Source organism: Macaca mulatta, chromosome 9, assembly GCF_049350105.2.
Source record: "Macaca mulatta isolate MMU2019108-1 chromosome 9, T2T-MMU8v2.0, whole genome shotgun sequence".
In the NCBI taxonomy this organism is placed as follows: domain Eukaryota; kingdom Metazoa; phylum Chordata; class Mammalia; order Primates; family Cercopithecidae; genus Macaca; species Macaca mulatta.
The window spans coordinates 15,445,935-15,467,059 of NC_133414.1; the positions used below are offsets into that span (position 1 = coordinate 15,445,935).

At 45.2% G+C, this 21,125-nt stretch overlaps 1 protein-coding gene across 22 annotated transcripts in view; it reads right to left on the bottom strand.

Annotated features, from left to right (window-relative positions):
* FRMD4A (FERM domain containing 4A) overlaps positions 1 to 21,125 on the bottom strand; it is a 379,365-nt gene that overhangs the window by 244,458 nt on the left and 113,782 nt on the right. For 5 of the 22 annotated variants that reach the window (XM_077945793.1, XM_077945788.1, XM_077945791.1 and 2 more), the window contains exon 1: positions 1,777 to 1,882. The exons of 12 other annotated variants lie outside the window; for them this stretch is intronic. The gene's annotated coding sequence lies outside the window, so the exon portion shown is untranslated. Of the gene's footprint in view, positions 1 to 1,776; positions 1,883 to 2,416; positions 2,748 to 21,125 lie in introns of those variants that run through there. 5 more of the 22 variants (XM_077945789.1, XM_077945792.1, XM_077945781.1 and 2 more) reach the window with 2 other exon arrangements.

Below are 21,125 nucleotides of genomic sequence, written 5' to 3' on the forward strand. Positions count from 1 at the left end.
ATCTGGAGGCAACATTGTATTCACTGGCTGGGTAATATAATGTTGATTGCAAAGCATGTCCAAATACTGCCTCCAATTTAATTAATTGCAGCTATTTAACTTCTGGGGACCAAGTGGATTCAAACCTATTTGCCACAGGGCCCTCATTCCTGCTGTATCCTAAATAAACCCAAACTTCATTTGCAACAGAATGGATCTAACAGAAGACAATGTACAAATTGGCTCATCTCCTAACCTTCTAGGTTGCAAGAGACAACACTGTGAGAACCAAACCAGATTTCTGTTGATTCCAGGCTTTGGTCTTCTGGCCCTGTCCAAGTCACACTTCAACAGAAATAGGGCTTAATGCTATGAATGGGCTTGATGCAATTTAAAGACCAAAAACAAAACAATGAAATGTGTCTTCCTCTCCCCAACTGCTGTCCCCCATGCAAAAGCACTTTGCTGCACATTTGAAGGATGGCATACACAGCGAAGTTTCATGAAGTCTAAGGGACAGGTTACTGTATCCAGTTCCTAAGGGACTTCCCCTAGGGCCAGCAGTGGCTTCCCGGGATGAAGTCAGCAGTTTGTCCCGGGCTGTCTGAGCGGTGCTTTCCCACAGATCAGTCATGCTGGTGAAGAGGACGACTTACGGATGTGGAGGTGGAAGGGGGGTACTGGCAGTTGAACCCTCAATCAGGTCAAGGCAGATGTATTCCCAATAGAACAGGCTGTCACCACTGACCGGCTCAGACTTAGAAATGTGCCTATCTAGGTTTTCAGAGCAAGCCCTTTCATCGCTATCTGTGAGGATTCAAACTGAAAGAAGCCAGAAACAGCAGTAGCAGCGTCTCCATTGGGATGCTCCATTCATAGGGGAGCCAGAGCCGCATCCATTCATGGTGGGGTCAGGGAGTCCTTTGCGGGCATTGGTTCTCGTTTCTCAGCAAGCTGCACTTCCCGGGGGGGCTGCCATGGCTGCATCGTTCAGAATGAGGATGTCTATTAAGAAGCCGCCGCCAGAGCCATTATTAGCACAGCCATCCCTTGGAAATTTCGCAGAATACGCCTGAATCTACGAGCACTTACTCTGTTAACAGGATACTGGAGAAAAAGGCACCAAGTCGCTCCTTACACACAGGCAGCCCACACAGCTTTCTCCGTGCAGCACCGGGAATCTTTTCTGAATTCAACGTGCACCAACATTTGAGCAGCTGCTTCCAATGTAGAAGCACTGCGTTTAGCCAATTTTAAATGAGCACGTACTAAAGGGGGTTCCCTTCTGTTCTCCTCCCCTTCCCAGCGTCCGTTTTCTCTGCATCAAACTTGCTGCAGCCATTTGGAACGTAAAAAGCAGTCCATCTCAGCAGCCCCGGGCAGCGGCAATCGGCTGCCGGCCCCCGCCACTCTTGTCTGAAACGCCCTGTCCTGCACCCAAAGGAAAGGGCTCCCCTGTCACTCTCAAAAAATGGTTTAAAAAAAAGCCCACCCAGCTCTGCCTAAAGCCATGTCCTTTCCTATCTCCCCGGGTAGATTCAGACAGCGTGGGACTGAGGTGTCTAAGGAAAGTATGTGTGTGCGCCGGGGGGAGGGTGGCAGAAGAACGCACAGTATGTGCCCCACGTGGGGTTTGTATTTAAAAACTGTAACATACGCGAAATAAACGATTCCAGGCCCCCAGTAAAGCAGCAGCGGCGCGTCCCTTTTCCCTGGCCCAATGTGAAAACACGGAAGGCGAAGGGCTGCCGTCAGTCGCCTCCCTGCCACCGCGACCGGGAAACAAAGACACATTACCTTTTATTTTTTGCGCTTCCAAGGGAGCCGAGGAACTTCAGGCTGGAAGCGGCTGGTCCCCCGGAACGGGCGTCCCATTCGCCCGGGCGCAGGCCCTTGGCCTACTAGGCGGCCTTGGCGCCCGCAGCTGGCGCGCCCCCGCCCAGTCCCCGCCGCCGCCCCCGCCGCGGGGCCTCGGCGTCAGCCCATCGCCAGCTCGCGCCTCTCGCGCCGAGCCTGGCCGGGCGCCAGGGAGCCCCGCCGCCGGCCCGCCCCTCGCCCGCGCCCGGCCCGCCGCATGGTGCGCCCCGCGCGCCCCGGGCCAGCCCCCTGCGCGCCGCTAGGTCCGGTGCAAGGCGGGCACCGCGCGCCACCGCCGCGGCCACTGCCCGCCGCGGGGCCTCCGAGCGCCGCCCGATCCTGGACAACAATGCGCGCCCCCGCCCCCGTAGAAAGCCGGGGACGCCCTCAGTCGCCCCCAGAGCTGGCTCGGCTTCCCAGTCCCTCTCCGCGGCACCCGCAGGCGAGACAAAGTTCGCTCCCGGATGAGGCTACGCGCGTCCGAAGCGTGCGGGATGCCCAGCACGGAGGTCCCCAAGCGGGGGACCCCTGGTTACCCCACAAAACCCACCCAAAGCCAACGCGCGAGGCCCTTTCCTACCCTGAGAGCCCGGAGACAGCAGCTCCCTTGGCTGAAGGCGCAGCTCTTACCCCTCGATCTAGTCCAATTGTATTGAATTTTAATCTCCCCTCAACTCTTCAATGGAAGTTGCTGCAGGATAACCGAGGCATGGGGCTATTGTCAAGGCTTCGCGACAATGACTGGGAGAGGGAGACTTCCACTGGGAGAGACCCGGGGGAGGAAAACGGGCTGACACGTTCTCTTTCCAAAAAAAGAGAAACAAACTCTGGGAAGATTCCCCACCCAGAACAATAAGTCAATTCACAGGATATGTCTAAATGTTCATTGCTTGAGGAGCTCTATTTGCTCCTAGACACATTCTTTTTTTTTTTTTTTTTTTTTTCATGAATTGTCAAAACATGGTGATAAAATAAAAGGGGATGCTGGCAAGAGCCTCCACTTAGCAAAAGCCGACTTGTTTCTGGGGTAAAATCTTTCTCCAGAACCCGTGCGTCTCTAGAATTTCCAACCTGCACCCATCCTCTCTTCAGGGGAGAGACCGCTTTTCCTCCCACCATGGTCGATCTAGTACTTGGTAGATCTAGAAACATCATTTCCAGGAGACCGGTCAGCTCTGAGGACTTACAAACTTTGTAATAAAAAGAAATTGCTCCCATCCTATCTTCCAGCTGACAGAAAATTTTACCTTTTTACTGTCATAGGTCCTGTGTTGTTTTCTAAACAACACTGGTAAAAATTTTTATCAGTTCAAAAGGCCTCACAATCAATAGAAAGGGAATTGGGCATACAGTTAGCATTGAAGAACAAGTTGAACGCTGGTGTTAAGGAGTACCTGTGTTGTGTTTGTTTGTTTGTTATACAGACAGAGTTTCACTCTGTCACCCGGGCTGGAGTGTGGTAGTGTGATCACGGCTCATTGCAACCTCCCCCTCCTGGGCTCAAGTGATCCTCCTGCCTCAGCCTCCTAAGTAACTGGGACCACAGGCACACCCCACCACGCCCTGCTAATTTTTGTATTTTTTGTAGAGACAGGATTTTGTCATGTTGCCCAGGCTGGTCTTAACTACCTGTCTTATTTCAAGCTGACTGGAGACTTGATGCTCTGAAGCCAGGTTTGAATGGGATTCTCAGGTACCTCTCTCTAAAGTCTGTGAGGCTTATTCCAATGCAAAACCCCATTTTTTGGTAATGCAATTGGAGCCCATCTCCTTGTGTTCTGAGGTCCTCAGAGGGAATATTGTTTCTTTGCACGCAGACTAGTTCTAGTCCTGATTTGTTTTGACTGCAATACCTAGTAATGGACAATGAGGAAATGTTCAGACCTACAACATTTTTTTTTGTTTGTTTTTTTGAGACAGAGTCCATCTCTGTCACTCAGGCTGCAGTGCAGTGGCACAATCTCGTCTCACTGCAACCTCCCCTCCTGGGTTCAAGCGATTCTTCTGCCTCAGCCTCCTGAGTAACTGGGATTACAGGCACCCGCCACCATGCCCAGCTAATTTTTTAGTATTTTTTAGTACAGGCAGGGTTTTGCCATGTTGGCCAGGCTGGTCTTGAACTCCTCACCTCAGGTGATCCACCCGCCTGGCCAAAGTGTTGGGATTATAGGCATGAGCCACCAACTCAGACATATATTTCTCTTCCAATATTTTGTTTTCAACCTTACAGGAGGTGTTGAATTGTATCCACATCTACACCTACTGCTTTCTGCCTAGGCCACTTACATCTTCTGTATGTCCTGAACTGAACTTGCCTCACTGGCCAATCCTGCCTCTAGGCTCCCACTCTTAGTAAACAGCAGGCTCCCTCCTCCTCCCCAAAGCCAGAAACAGGGATAGAGATTTCCCTCCCTCCTTTCTCTCATTCCTCACGTTCACCAGATCACGAAGCCTGTCCTCATAACTACCTCTTGAAAGGTCATGAGGACAGCCCCTTATCCCAACAGTGCCTGGAGCTGAGTGAGCAACTGCTGTCCCCAGGCACGCTCAGGCCACATCATCTTTCACCAGGATGTCTCTAGTAGCCTTGTGAATGGGTGCTGATCTTATCTCTCTCAGATGCATTCTCCACTCCAGCTGGAGCAATTCTCCTAAATCCCAGGTCTGATCCCGTAACTTCTGTTTCAAATCCGTTCAGGGCTTCCCTGGCTTTAGGGACAAAAAGCCCATATTCTGTCTGATGGCTATAAGGTCCTGAGTATCAGGCCACCCTGGCCATCCAGTCTTATCTTTCGCCACCCGGCCCCACCCAAAACCATGTCAGCCCCTACCCTCTGCCTACAGAACCTTCTTCCAGGGCTCTGTATGTTCCAGGTCACGCATCCACCCGTCACCCAGCAGCCCAGGCTGGAGAAGAGCTCAGATCACGTCACTGCTCTGCCTAACGACTGCGGGTGGCTTCTCACTGCTCCTGCCACATCCTCTTTGTCTTCATCACGTATTATTCACATTTCCTGCTTCCCCTGTCTGGAAGGCCAGGCCTTGCTCCCTACCCCACTCTTTGGGTAGCTGGCTCCTGGTCGTCTTTCAGGTTCTAGCAAAAACGCTGCCTCTTAGATAACCTTCGGTGATCAGCACATGGGGAGTGGTTTTCCCCCAGGTGCTTAAGGTATCACCATCCTCTATTTTTTTCTTAACACTTAGCCACCATCAGGATTCACTGCCCTGTGTGATGGACACAGACTGAGGTCATTCTGCCTGGGCTTGAATCTTGCCCGGGCCACCTACTAGCTGTGCAAGCTTAGGCAAGTTTCTTGACCTGTCTGTGCCTCAGTTGAGAACATTCATCTATGAAATGGGGACAATAATATTGCCTACCTTGTAGGGCTGTTATGAGGATTAAATAAGTTAATATATGTAAAGCACTTAGAACAGGGTCTGGCTGAATAAGAATAATCCCTGTGGGACTTTTTTTTTTTCACTTTTATTTAAGTTCAGGGGTACACGTGCAGGTTTGTTGCATAGGTAAACTAGTGTCATGGAGGTTTGTTGTACAAATTATTTTGTCATTGAGGTATTACCCATTAGTTATTTTTCCAGATCCTGTCCCTCCTCTTACCCTCCACCCTGTGATAAGCTGCATTGTGTGTTGTTCCCCTCTATGTGTCCATGTGTTCTCATCGTTTAGCTCCCACTTATAAATGAGAACATGCATAATTTGGTTTCCTCCTGTGTTAGTCTGCTAAGGATAATGGCCTCCAGCTCCATCCATGTCCCTGCAAAGGACATGATCTCATTCTTTTTTAAGGCTGCATAGTATTCTATGGTGTGTACGTGCCATGTTTTCACTGTATCCCCACAACCAGAACTAGTACCTGGCACGAGATCTCTTTACCCCTCCCAAAACCTTTTGTACTTGGGAGCCTGCACTGGAAATAAATAAGAATTGAGGGAAGAAAAGCTGTATTCGAAGAATTTGAAGTACTAACAGAAATATGTCATGGTGACTAAAACACCAAAAGCAATTGCAACAAAAGTCAAAATTGAGAAATGGGATCTAATTAAACTAAAGAACTTCTGCACAGCAAAAGAAACTGTCATCAGACTGAACAGGCAACCTACAGAATGGGAGAACATTTTTGCAATCTACCCATCTGACAAAGGTCCAATATCCAAAATCTACAAGGAACTTAAACAAATTTACAAGAAAAGAAACAAGTCCATCGGAAAGTGGGCAAAGGATATGAACAGACACTTTTCAAAAGAAGACATTTGTGCGGCCAAGAAACATGAAAAAAAAGCTCATCATCACTGGTCATTAGAGAAATGCAAATCAAAACCACAATGAGATATCATCTCACACCAGTTAGAATGGCAATCATTAAAAAGTCAGGAAACAACAGGTGCTGGCGAGGCTGTGGAGAAATAGGAACGCTTTTACACTGTTGGTGGGGCTGTAAACTAGTTCAACCATTGTGGAAGACAGTGTGGTGATTCCTTAAGGATCTAGAACCAGAAATCCCGTTTGACCCAGCAATCCCATTACTGGGTATATACCCAAAGGATTATAAATCATTTTACTATAAAGATGCATACACATATATGTTTATTGCAGCACTATTTATAATAGCAAAGACTTGGAACCAACCCAAATGCCCATTGATGATAGACTGGATAAGGAAAATGTGGCACATATACACCATGGAATACTATGCAGCCATAAAAAAGAATGAGTTCATGTCCTTTGCAGGGACATGGATGAAGCTAGAAGCCATCACTCTCAGGAAACTAACACAGGAACAGAAAACCAAACACCGCATGTTCTCACTCAGAAGTGGGAGTTGAACAATGAGAACACATGGACACAGGGAGGGGAATGTCACACACCGAGGCCTGTCAGGGGCTGGTGGTCAAGGAGAGGGAGAGCATTAGGACAAATACCTAATGCATATGGGGCTTAAAACCTAGATGGTGGGTTAATAGGTGCAGCAAACCACCATGGCACATGTATACCTATGTAACAAACCTGCACGTTCTGCACATATGTCTCAGAACTTGAAGTTAAAAAAAAAAAAAAAAAAGAAAAGAAATAGGTCATGGTAAAACTTGGTGAATAAAATAAAACTGAAACTTAAGTTACCTGGAAATGAAAACATAAAAGAAATAGATTCCCTGTTTCACCAGTGGTTATCCTTTGAATTGACATAAAAAGCTTTGCCAGTCAAAACTCCACAATGGTCTGTTCACCGAAGAGTAGCTGATTCTACTACTGAAAATTCAGGCAGCTACTTGCAAAGGTTTAACTTGTTTATGCCTGAGGTTGCAAATTTTTGAATTTGCGTGAAATTAATGTATATTACCTAGAAAAATTCAAGGAACAAGAATTTGAAGAGAGAAAAATGTTATTATGTCCTATTGTTGAGTTACATGGCATTCCAAAAACGGAACACTAGGCATAAGTGGCTATGAATCAAAGAATCTTTTGCAAAGTGTTGGTTCGCTGACCAGCCCTAACATGTAGTCGTGGCAAAGAATTTAGAGTGCTTCCATTTTCAGCTTGAGTTTAATACTTTTCGAAGAGTCTTTCTGAAAAGAGAAACATGGCAGGCTGGTTTACAGGCCTTTGCCTTGTGTTTTGCTGTCCTTGCTGGAGAAGAGGGAAGCAGTAGAAATACTTTTCTTTTTGTTCTTTCAGTGGGTCAGCAGGATTTGGAGAGATGAACACGTGGGGTAACTCTTGTTTCTTTTACACAGACTAAAGGAGCTTTATTTTGGAAAGGACTGAACTCTTAAAGAGAGGAGAGGTGCTCTGAGGTTTGGAAATGGGGGAGGTAGGAAGGAATGGAAAAGGGCGATAGCACTCCCAAAAGAAGCAATAGAGAACATCCGTACACGATGGGAAGATAACACGAGACCCTATGCCTGCTGAGTGCCTCAAGAAGGGGCAGACCACCTGATGGGACAGTGCATGGCCTGTGAGTTGCGGGCTAGATTCTAAGATATGTGCCTTACAATTTAAACACATAAGTGCAGTGGCTCATACCTGTAATCCCAGCACTTTGGGACGCCAAGGTGGGTGGATCACCTGAGGCCAGGAGTTCAAGACCAGCCTGGTTAACATGGTGAAACCCTGTCTCTACTAAAAATACAAAAAATTAGCCGGGTGTGGTGGCAGGTGTCTGTGATCCCAGCTATTCGGCAGGTTGAGGCAGGAGAATTGCTTGAACCCAGGAGGCAGAGGCTGCAGTGAGCCGAGATCCGCCATTGCACTCCCGCCTGGGTGACAGACAGAGACTCCAACTTGGAAAAAAAAAAAAAAGCTAAAAATGTGTCCCAGGCACAGCAAAGGATCCTGGAGTTCAGTCAAGAGGGTTGGAGTCTGGCTTCGAAAGGGACTGGCAGTCATTTTGCCCCAAGAACCTTAGTAACAGCTCTATTAGACTGATGACAAGAGGCTGGACATGGTGGCTCATGCCTGTAATCCCAGCACTTTGGGGGGCCGAGGTGGACGGATCACCTGAGGTCAGGAGTTTGAGACCAGCCTGGTCAACACAGTGAAAAACTGTCTCTACTAAAAATGTAAAAGTCAGCTGGGTGTGGTGGGGTGTGCCTGTAGTCCCAGCTGCTCGGGAGGCTGAGACAGAAGAATTGCTTGAACCCAGGAAGTGGAGGTTGCGGTGAGCCAAGACTGTGCCGCTGTACTCCAATCTGGGTGACAGAGCGACAGAGTGAGACTCCATCTCAAAAAAAAAAAATTTGATGACAAGAGACCACTTCCCTGTTTGGAGGTCCAAGGTGACCTGAGAGAGGGAAGAGGACGCAAATTCTTGTCATTCCAATGAGTGAGGATGTAGTCAAATTTAATTGGGTTTAGAGAAATAAATTAATGTGATTTTTTTGTGTGTATGCCCAAAGTGAGGGAGCAAAAATTCCGCCTTCTCCACTAATAACAAGTGCCAGGTTCTTAGCTCCAGGATTGGAAGTCACGGCTTCTCTGACCAGGATACGGGGGACAATTAAGAGATGATGGTTCAGCTCTGATCTTTGCTAGGGTCTCCCTGTTGGTGGAAAAGGTCTCTCTCACTCAAGCCTTTGTGTACCTGCTGAGCTGAGGACACGAGACAAGGTAAGGGAGGACCTGAGGCTGGGTTGTGTAATCGTGTCCTTGGAGCTAATCCCACTGGGCAGTCTCAGACTCCTTTTCCAGGGTAACCTTGAATGAGCCTTTTATTGAAGCTGTTTCTCACCTTTAAAATGAGCCTGGGAGCTGGGCACCATGGCTCACACCTGTAATCCCAGCTCTTTGGAGGGCCGAGGTGGGAGGATCACTTGAGGTTAGGAATTTGAGACCAGCCTGGGCTACGTAGGAAGACCCCTGTCTCTACAAAAAAATTTTAAAAATTAGCTGGGTTTAGTGGCATGCACCTGTAGTCTCAGCTACTTGGGGGGATGCAGTGGGAGGATCACTTGAGCCCAGAAGTTTGTGATTGCACCAGTGCACTCCAACCTGGGTGACACAGCAATACCCTGTCTATAACATAAAATAAAATGAGCCTAATAATATCTATTTCCAGCCTTATGAAGACTATGGGTTCAACACATATTGTTTCCAAAACCACACAACTGATAATAATAAACAGCTCACATTGTGGTGAGTATGTACTCTGTATTAGGCAGTGCTAGAGCTTTCCAAACTTTAGTTAATTTAATCATCATGGGATTCCTATGAGGTAGAAACTGTTCTATCCCTTTTCTACAGACAAGGCACTTGGGATTTAAAAAGGTGAAGTGGGCCAGGTGTGGTGGCTCACACCTGTAATTCCAGCACTTTTTCTGGCAGGCTGAGGTGGGAGGATCGCTTCAGTCCAGCAGTTTTAAGGCTGCAGTGAGCTATGATCACACCACTGCATTCCAGCCTGGGTGACAGACCTGTCTCTATAACAAAAAAGAAGATGAAGCCACGTGCCTGAGACGACTCTGCTGATCAGATTTGAACCCAGAGTCGTCCTTCGGAGGCTTGAGCTCTTATTGTCCATGCTTGCCTGCCACAGGCTGTACACATGAAATACACTGGCAGCCGCAGGCAGCATGGCCGCAGAATTACTTTGTATTCACTATTAACTGTGGATGGAGTTGCCAGTTACAGCGGAAGACACCTGGGAATTGATAGTCTCCTGTGTCGTTCCATCAGTTCCTAACCTGCACCATATGGACATAGGTTTACATTCCATTGTCTGTATGTCTAGTGAATAACACTGGCAACTTTTCCTTTCATACGTCAACCGGGTTTTAAAAATGGAGAGAGACCCCTCTGGGGCAGGTTAAAGTGCCTGGCTGGTTTCAAGTGAACCCCATTATATTTTTATACCCAATCCTCTTTGCTTCCTACTCCCAGGTCAATTAGAGGCCAATTCTGAACCACTTCAATCAAAAAGGAATAATTCTATCTCCTCTCATGCATGGCCTGCGATCAAGTACTTAAAACCAGCGTCCTCGGGGTGTAGGAAGAAATTATCCAATGGCTGTGTTTTATTTTGTTATTTTTTCACAAACAGCTCTGTCATTTTGAAATAACTAAGTTTTATAGTTTAGTTGGGTTCTCATTACATTAGATAGTTGTTTATTATTTTTCCTGGCTGGGAATCATGATTTAGACTGCAACTCATGGCAACCAAAACCCAGAGCAAGGCTTTCTGAAACACAGACAAGAGTCAATCAAAACATCACAAGCTAATTAATGTACCTTGGAGCCCCTGGGAGTACCTGCATTCCAGCGAGTACCATGGTGCAATATTGGTTAACATTCTAAGTACACTCGAGTACCTTTGGCTAGCTCTCTCCCAAGCCTTTTCTGTTTATTTACTCAGAAATATGTACTAATAAGAATAAGGCCAGGAGTTGTCGCTCACGCCTGTAATCCCAGGACTTTGGGAGGTTGAGGTGGGTGGATCAACTGAGGTCAGGAGTTTGAGACCAGCCTGGCCAACATGGTGAAACCCCATCTCTACTAAAAATACAAAAATTAGCCAGGCATGGTGGCAGGTGCCTGTAATCCCTGTTACTAAGGAGGCTGAGGCAGGAGAATCACTTGAGCATGGGAGGCAGAGGTTGCAGTGAGCCGAGATCACGCCACTGCACCCCAGCCTAAGCGACACAGTGAGACCCTGTCTCGAAAAAAAAAAAAAAAAAAAAAAAAAAGAAAGAAAGAAAGAGAAGAGAAATACCTATTAATAAGAAAGGTTGGCCAGGTGCAGTGGCTTATGCCTGTAATCCCAGCACTCTGGGAGGCGAGGCAGGCGGATCACGAGTTCAGGAGATTGAGACCATCGTGGCTAACATGGTGAAACCCTGTCTCTACTAAAACTACAAAAATAAAAAATTAGCCAGGCATGGTGGCAGGCACCTGTAGTCCCAGCTACTCGGGAGGCTGATGCAGGAGAATGGCGTGAACCCAGGAGGTGGAGCTTTCAGTGAGCCGAGATCACGCCACTGCACTCCAGCCTGGGTGACAGAGCAAGACTCTGTCTCAAAAATAAAATAAAATAAAATAAAATAAAATAAAATAAAATAAAATAAAATAAAACAAAATAAAATAAGAAAGATTAAAACTCAGTTGGCATTTGCCAAATGCCAGGTACTGATTATGTGCTTTACGTATAATAACTCAGTCTTTGCCCTCTGAGATGGGCACTATTGTTAACCGCATTTATAGGTGAGGGAATGGAAACACAGGGAGAGGTGTGATAAGCCATCTCAGATCCAACAGACAAGAAGCCGGCCACTGCCAGTTACCAAACTCAGGCAGTCTGATTCCGGAGCTGGTGTTCTCAACCCTCAGGTGTGTTCCTTAACCCTCAGGTGTGGTCGAGTACTAGGTGGTATTGCGTCCCTTCTCGTGCCTAGGACAAATAATTATAATTTATTTATTGGCCCATTGCTTCACTGCAAAAAGCAGCTAAGGCAGAAATATTTGTAAAATTGAATGGAGGCTGGGTGCGCTGGCTCACGCCTGTAATCCCAGCACTTTGGGAAGCCAAGGCAGGTGGATCTGCCTTAAACCTGAGGTCAGGAGTTTGAGACCAGCCTGGCCAACATGGTGAAACGTGTCTCTACAAAAAATACAAAAATTAGCTGGGCATGGTGGCGGGTGCCTGTAATTCCAGCTACTCAGGAGGCTGAGGCAGGAGAATCTCTTGAGCCGGAGATTGCAGTGAGCTGAGTTCATGCCACTGCACTCCAGCCTGAGCAACAGAGCGAGCCTTCATCTTTTAAAAAAAAAGAATGGAAAAGATTTTCAGCAAATATTCCTTTTCCTATTGTAACATCGATTATTGTGAAGGTTTATGTACAAGTGACATGAATCTGCTAATGTCTCAAGTGAGCAACAGGACTGTATTGAAAGGATGGGCCAGAGCAGGAAGTAAGAGCCCCAGTACCTCCAGGCCCCAGGGAGAACAGGCAAGTCCGTTTCTCAGAGCTGGGACAGGGCAGGAAACTGGCCCCCAGTGATGACTTGGGAAGCGATGATTTCTCCTGCCACCCCATAAAAGTCAGGCCTACTCCAAATTATAATAGCAAATAATGTGTTATAAAGAATAATATGGTTCAGGCTATCAAATTTCTAGGATTCTGATTTCACTAAATAAGAAGATAGGCGATTTAATTTTTTGTTTGTTTTAGAGACAGGGTCTCACACTGTCATCCAGGCTGGAGTCCAGTGGTGTGATCATAGCTCACTGTGACCTTTAACTCCTGGGCTCAAGGGATCCTCCCATCTCAGCCTCCTGAGTAGCTGGGGCTACAGGCATGTACCACTACACCTGGCTAATTTTTATTTTAAAATTTTTTTGTAAAGATGGGGTCTTGCTATGTGGCCCAGGCTGGTCTTGAACTCAAGTGATCCTCATGCCTTGGCCTCCCAAAGTGTTGGGATCACAGGCATGAGCCACTGTGCCGACCTAGGCTTATTTGTTGAGATGGGATTGGGTACAAAGTTAAAATTTAAAGAGCTCTCTTTGAATGGAAAATAAAAAAGTTGGAGATATCTATTCATGGAGGGCATTTAGACTTATGGAAATTGATGGTTAGGCAAAATACTGGAGAGAGAGAAAGAGAGAGAGAGAGAGAAAAGTCAACTAAGCTAACATGAGAATCCCCTGGAAGACCAGTCAAAATAGATTCCTGGGCCGGGCACAGTGGCTCCCACCTGTAATCCCCGCACCTTGGGAGACTGAAGCAGGCGGATCACTTGAGGTCAGGAGTTCAAGACCAGCCTGGCCAACATGGCGAAATCACATCTTTACTAAAATACAAAAAGTAGCTGGGTGTGGTGGCACACACTTGTAATCCCAGCTACTTGGGAGGCTGAGGCAGGAGGACTGCTTGAACCCAGGAGGCGGAGATTGCAGTGAGCCAAGATCACGCCACTGCACTCCAGCCTGGGTGACAGAGTGAGATGCAGTCTCCAAAAAAAAAAATATTCTTGAGTGTTACCCCCACTCCCATTTCCAACCCAGGTCTCTGATTCTTAGCTTGGGTTAGGGTGTAATAATTTACATTTTTAACAGATTCCAAAGATATTGATCCTGCTGATTGGAGGCTACGCTCAGCACAATTTTCCTACCTCTTGGTTTTTACACTCTGCTCTGGGCACCCTGTTGTCTTCAGGCTTGTGCTAGCCCCAGGGCCTTTGCACTTCCCTCTGCTTGGAAGGTCCTCCTCCAGATACCAGCAGGAATCAAGCTCTCACCTTTTCAGGTCCCTGCTCAGATGTACCCTTATTAGTGAGATCTTTTCTAACCACCTTTCTTAAAAATAGCAACTCCTCCCACCTGCCCACCTCCTGTTCCCCCTGTTCCTAATCCCTTCCCTAGTTTATTTGTCTCCATTCTTTCTTTTGCCTTCTAACGGACTGTACAATTTATTTACTTAGCTGCTTGTTTTATTACCTGTCCTTCCCACGAGTGCAGGGATTTACGTCCATTTGGCTTTTTGCTAAATCTTCTGAGCCTAGAACAGTCTTTGGAACATAGTAAACATTCAATAGATATTTGTTGAGTCCTCACATGGTGGCTTATGCCTGTAATTCCAGCACTTTGGAAGGCAAAGGCAGGAGGATCACTCTAGGCCAGGAGTTTGAGACCAGCCTGGACAACATAGCAAGACTCCAATTCTCCAAAAAATTTTTTAAAATAAAAATTAGCCAGGTGTTGTGATGCATGCCTGTAGTCTCAGCTACTCAGGAGGCTGAGGCATGAGGATCACTTGAGGCCAAGAGTTTGAGACCAGCCTGGGCAACATAGCAAAATCCTCATCTCTAAAAAAAAAAAAAGAAAAAAATAATTAGCCAGGTGTGGTAGTGACATGTGCCTGTGGTCCCAACTACTCTAGAGTGAGATAAGATCACGCCACTACACGCCAGCCTGGGTGACAGAGCAACAGCCTGTCTCTTAAAAAAAAATTGTCTAATATGTGAATAAAATGAATGAATGAATATTCTTGGATGTAGAATTGCAGTTTTAAGAACTTAATTCTGATGGAAATGCTTCCTAACTGATTGCCTCCCTATCTAAAGTGAAATATAATCATGTCGCTCTGCTTCTAAAATATCTAAATATCTCTCACACCCAGAGTGACGCCAAAGCTCCCTGGCATTTGTTCATCACCAGGCACTGGTGGGGGTTGGGACACGACAGTGAACAGATGCGGAAGTGGCCTTTGTCCCCTTTTGCCTGCAGTCCAGTTGAAAACAGGGCCCGCCTGTCTGGCTGGCCTCACCGACCACTATTTCCTGCTGGCGTTTCGCCTCCCAGCCAAGGAGAAGCTCCTACAGGCCCCTGTGCTTCTTGCCTTCTTGCTTTGGCACGGCTGTACATCTGCGCAGAAAACCCTCCCATCCTCCCTGACACCTGGTTAACTCCCACTCACTCTTCCAGCTCCGCTCAGACACCTCATTCCCCGGGAAGCCTTCCCCGAGGTTCCCCTCTCCCGTGCCCTAAATAACCCAGGCACATCTCTATGCTCGGCACGTTTTCATCCACCTTTGCGTATGTCTTTATACTGCTCTCCGTCAAGAATTCTTCAAAGGTAGGCATCACAGCAGTGCTTTTTGTTTTAATAATTTTATTGTATTCCAGATCCTCAAAATGTGTTCACCTGTACGCGGTGTACAGAATTTAATTTCACTTTATCACTTTCTTTTAGCCAAGCATTATGATCATAATCCAATATATTTTTTATAGTTAAATCCATCCTGCTAATAAAAAGCAGGGGAGTCAGTGATGGCAGAAAGCAGCATTTGTAATCCCAGCACTCTGGGAGGCCAAGGCAGGAGGATCACCTGAGGTCAGGAGTTTGAGACCAACCTGGCCAACATGGCGAAACCCCGTCTCTACTGAAAAACACAAAAATTAGCTGGCGTGGTGGTGGATGCCTACAATCCCAGCTACTCAGGAGGCTGAGGCAGGAGAATCACTTGAACCCGGGAGGCAGAGGTTGCAGTGAGCCGAGATCGTGCCACTGCACTCCAGCCTGGGTGACAGAGCGAGACTCTGTATCAAAAAACAAAACAAAACAAAACAAACAGCATTTGACCAGTGTTAATAAGCAACTCCCGAAAACTGCTTTAAGGAAGGCAGCCTTCCTTAAAGTCTGGAACTGTGATGGCTTTTTCTTATAAATGAACAGGAACCAGTCGCAACACTGGCCCCAACACCGGCCCCAACACCAAAGCCCGCTTTTTTGGGGATACCTGCAATGCATTTTGAAGACTCCTGAAAGCTTTTGAGGGGGCCTAATAAAAGGTCTTAATAATAGAGCAGGTCTAGTTTCTATCAGATCTTGAAATAAACATGCTTCCATCTCTCCTTAGTCTCGCTTTCATAAACTCTGAATTGTTTTCATGTTGGCTCTTAGAGATCTAAGGTTCTGCCTTTGTTTATATACTTTCAACTTCTTTGTGTGGTTTTGGGAAGGTAGGCACAGATTTTTTTCTCAAAAGTGAAATCAAGTTCTCAGCAGAAGAGGAAATACGCAGTGAAGAGAAAGGAAAGTACCTTTCAAATCTTCAGAGAAAGGCTCTTGTGCTCTTTACAAAGGAAATTCCCTTGGAAATGGTTATAACCTAAACTGTTAATATGATCGGCTAATAATAACAGTGATAAGAATAATAATATCTATTACTTGTTCAGTGGTGCTGTGTATATTACATGCATTATCTGTAATCTTTGCAGCAACACCGTACAGTAGGTCTTGTTAATTACCATTGTATAGATTCAGAAATCGAGGCTCAGAAACACTAAGTAACTTGCCAAAAGTCTATACTTAGAAGGAGGCAGATTTGAATCCAAGTCAATTTTTAAGACCTCCAAAGTACATTCCGTTTTTTCCATCATGGTTTAATTTTGAGCAAAAGGAGGCATGGGTTGATAAAGGGCTTGCAGTGGGAAGAGTCTCAGACTGGTTTCTGGTAAAGCGGAGGGGAACCTTGAGGAAAGAATTGGAAGTTTAAGCACCAAAAATCATGTCCAGCCACAGAACATTTCTGCTACCCCTTGAAATCAGAATCACGGCCCTCCAGCACAGCTCTGCAGACACCTGGAGATGTTCCAGGTCAACAGGGCTGAGCCCCATGGTGGGGCATAGGCTGAGTCACTGCAGCCCCCAGTCTGTGACCCCGACATCCTTCTTGGTGTGTATTAGAATGCAGCTACTTATGGATTCTGTTGATTTTCAACGTAACCCTCATGGCAATCACAGTCACATCTCTGATTCTGCTCCTGCTCCCTGTGTGACTTTGAACAGGTCAGCCTGAATCTTCCAGAAGGGCCTTTTTTATCTGTCTACATAGCAGGCTGAAACTGGTGTTTAATCCACTTTCCTGTCCAAAGACACAGGGGTGCAATAACACAGTGGTCAGCAGTCAGGCTATGGTAGCCGACTCCTGAGGTCTGAACTACCGACCAACAGCTTACTAGTGGTGTAATCTTAGGCTAATGAGTTCTAAACTTTTCTTCATCTCAGTTCCATACTCACAGGCATGCTATGAGGATTGCATTGTGTAATGTATAAAGAGGGAGTTTTTGGCACAGAGTACATGTTAAATAAAATATATGCTATGGTATTATTTCCATTATCAGCATCTACTAAGGGTGTGAAATCTCTCAGCTTTTGTCTGTATACAATACTGTCTTCTCCACTGTGTTAGACGTCAATCCTTGGTTTAAGCCTCATAGGTAACCGCAGTGAGCTTTAATGAGACCCCGGGTGAATTACGTCTTTTAAGTTAATCATAGGAAACAGTCTTGTCCTAAATAATTGTGCCCTACATTCCAACTCCATCCCTGTCCTCCGAGTGCACCAAGTATACGATCCTTGCAGAGATGCTCACCCTGCTCATGCGTGAATAACTTAGGAGTGAATTCAAATGCATTTAAACAGCCCACAACCTTTCAGCAATTGAGGGTGCACTGTTTGCCTTCCCATGGGAATGTCCGTCAGTCACATCTAAAGGTGCTTGCTCTGAACTTCAGCATTGACCCCTGAGGTGTTGCTGTGTCTCATCCTCAACTGTGTGGCACAGTATTATCCATGCGCATAGGTCAACTTCTGGTTCCTTCTACCTTCTCAGGCCCTTGCAGCCCTATGTCACTCAGTAAGTCAGTGACAACACTGCCGAAAAGTGATGGAGAGCCCGCTTCTTCCCATTTTTTTTGGAGTTAGGACTAAAATTCTATTTTACATCAGAAGGTAGTCTGTAGAAAGAAATAGAAAACGAGTCTGAGTTGTCTAAGTGTGTTCTTACAAAGGAAATTCTTTTGGAAATGGTTATAACCTAAACTATGATCAGCTAATAATAAGACTAAAAATAAGAATAATAATATCTATTATTTGTTGAGCGGTGCTGTGAATATTATGCACATAGTCTATAATTTTTGCAGCATGACTGCACAGTAGGTCTTGTTAATTTCCATTGTATAGATCCAGATACTGAGGCTCAGGAACATTAAGTAACTGCCAAAAGTCTATACCTAGAAAGTTGCAATGTTCAGTTCAAAGGGAAACCCACGGTGGATTCCAGATCAGACAAAATGAACTGCCACAGCCACTCATCCTTACAATACTTACAGGCACTATGTGGCTGCTGTCTTATTTATTGAGGGTTGAAAGCTTGTGTTAACACCTCCGTCTGACAGATGAGGAAACAGGCAGTAAGTTCCTGGCCTGCCCAGTGGCTCCTGGTGACTCCGAGGGACATTCACAATGAATATAGACAACTTCTCACTTTAGGTTATGAGTGCTGTTCACTGAGAGCTGTCACCTGCCAGGATCAGTGGAAAATTGCTACTAGATCAAATATTTACACACTCATAAGTTGCTTCCTACTGTAGTGAGTTCCTCATAACACAAAAGTACCTAAAATTCTGGGTTTTTAAATTTTGAAGTCATAAAAAAAAAGCACAGATAAGTCAGGTGCAGTGACTCACGCCTGTAATCTCAGCACTTAGGCAGGCGGAGGCAGGCGGATCACCTGAGGTGAGGAGTTGGAGACCAGCCTGGCCAACATGGTAAAACCCCGTCTCTACTAACAATACAAAATTAACCAGGCGTGGTGGCATGTGCCTGTAATCCCAGCTACTCAGGGGGCTAAGGCAGGAGAATAGCTTGAACCCTGGAGGCAGAGGCTGCAGTGAGCCAAGATCGCACCACTGCACTCCAGCCTGGGCAAGAAGAGTGAAACTCCATCTCAAAAAAAAAAAAAGCACAGATAATATATTAGACTGCTATATAACTACCATTAAGGTTAAACACTTTACCTCATTCGCTTACTGAAAGGCAAGAGAGAGAGAGGGAGAGAGAGAATGCTAAAGCCATGCCTCTTCCCCTTTTTCCTTCCCTCCCCAGAAGTTGACAGTCTCCTAAAGTAGGTCTCTAGCATTCCCTATTTGCTTTTGTCCTTGGCGTATGAATATAGCATCAGTGGTGTACACTGTTTTGTGTGTTTTTCAACCTGACAGAAATGCAGTCAGAACAGATTTATCTTTTCTCGACTTATTTTCCGTTCAACATTGTGTTTTTGGGTTTTATCAATATGAGTGTTTTTGGATTTCATCCATTTACTGGATTCCGTGGTGCAAATATACCACAGGATAAGTCTATGTTCTCCTGCTGAGGGACAAGTTACGTCTAAGTGTTCACTGTTTGCAAACAGCCAGGGTCTTTGCTCCTAGCGGTTCCTCTGCCTGCTGAGCTCCTCTTCCAGGAATTCATTCATTTGATGACCTTCTCAACATGTCCACTTAATTTGCTCCCTCTTCTTCCCATGTTTTTTCTCGGTTATCAGTAGCATTGCCAGAGAAAAGACAGGACATGCAGTTACATTTGAATTTCAGATCAAGTTCATGTGAAGTACAAGTATACCCGAAGTACTAAATGGGCTATACTTACCCTAACAAAAAAATCCACTGATTATCTAAAATTTATGTAGGAATCTTATATTTGTATTTATTAAATCGGTAACTCTAATTGTGACATTCTCAGTGAGGCCATCGCTGTACAGCCTATTTAAATTTTTAACCTCCTCCCCGACACTTCCTATTCTTTTTTACTCTTATTTTTTTCCACAGCCCTTATCATCAGTTTACCTGCAATATGTTTCCTTATTTATTTTGCTCATTATATGTCTTTTTCCTCTGGAATGTAAGCCCTTTGCAGGCAGGATTTTTGTTTTGTCTTCTGCTATGTGAGACACAGTATGTGCTTAATAAATACTTGCTGAGTAACTGAATAAATAAATGAAAGAGTGCAAGGACTGTCTTTGTACATGTCTCCTTTGTAGTGTGTGAGATTTTCTCTAGAATAAACATTTGGAAATAAAATTGCTTTTTTGTAGGGTGTGTATCTTTACTAGGTATTGCCAATTTGCTGTCTGAAGTAATTGAACTAATTTCCACTCCCATCAGTAACGTATAAAAGTTCCCATTTCTTAACACTTACGGGACTTTTCTTTCTTTACCTTTGAAAGTGCAATAATTTTGATTTTTGAGTCAACGGTCATTTTGAGTCAACGGTTGAAACCAGCATGGAAACATGAGATAACCACAAGTGAATTCAAAATAACAGTAATTATTAATCCAAAAGGTGTCAGATGTTCTTAGGTGCTTATTTAAAAGACGAGTTAATTATTATGGATGTACGAACAATTCTAAACCATGGTGTCTCTTGTGTAATAAACAGAAATTGCCCAAACTTAACACTGTCTCAATGCCATCTAAAAACTCATAATAAAAAATTTTGAAGAAAAACCATTTTATTTATTTTGCAACTAAAAAGGAGGAAGTCTTGCCTAAGAAAAATAAAATGAAAACCCAAACACGAGTTGTGGTGTGTTCTTTAAGATCTGCTTCAGAATTGCCAGAAACATGCAACTCATGTCGAAAGAGAAAATTTGAAAAAGTCCTTTGTTATAGATATGGCCAGTCTTTTTTAAGTCCAAAAGACGAATTTGAGGTATATAAAAAAGCACTGTAATTAAGGGATACAACGACAATGCCCTATTTTAATGTGTTATTAATACATTCTTGGCCAGCCATGAAATAGGTTGTGAAACATTGCAAAAATGGCCACTATCTCTCACTCCTTCCTGTTTCACAGCTTTGTAATGTGACTATGAAGTGATGTCTAGAAGTGAAATCTATTTTTCTTCCACTTGAATCTGGGCTGGTCTTCTGGTTTGTCTTGGCCAATAAAATGCAGGAGTGATAATATGCTAGTTCAAAATTTAGGTCTCCGAAGGACTTTCATGATTCAATTTGATCTCTTGGAACACTGCCTGGCTGCCATGTGAACAAGCCTGGGCTAACCTGCTGGAAGATGAGAGCAGGTGGATCAAAGCTGAGGCAGCCTAGTTATCTCAGCCCAGGCCTCAGAGAGGGGAGAGAGCCCAGCTGACATCAGCAATGTCGTCCACTTGACTTGCAACTGACCACAGATGCATGAGGGAGAGCAGAACTGCCCCACCTGAATTACCAACATATGCAATCATGAGCTACATAAATGCTGGTTATTTTAAGCTATTATATTTTGCAATGGTTTGTTACTTAGCAATGGTTAACTGGGACACAGGCTAACTTGGTTCTTCACCCCACAGAAAGCAGATCTGTTAATTTCTTCATTTACTTCTCTTTTGCTAAATGTATGCTGATGAAAATTGTTGAATATGTTTTAATTTGCAAAGGATTTGATGGGAAAATAACTGATAAAGTTTTTTTTTTTCCCACAAATATGTGAGT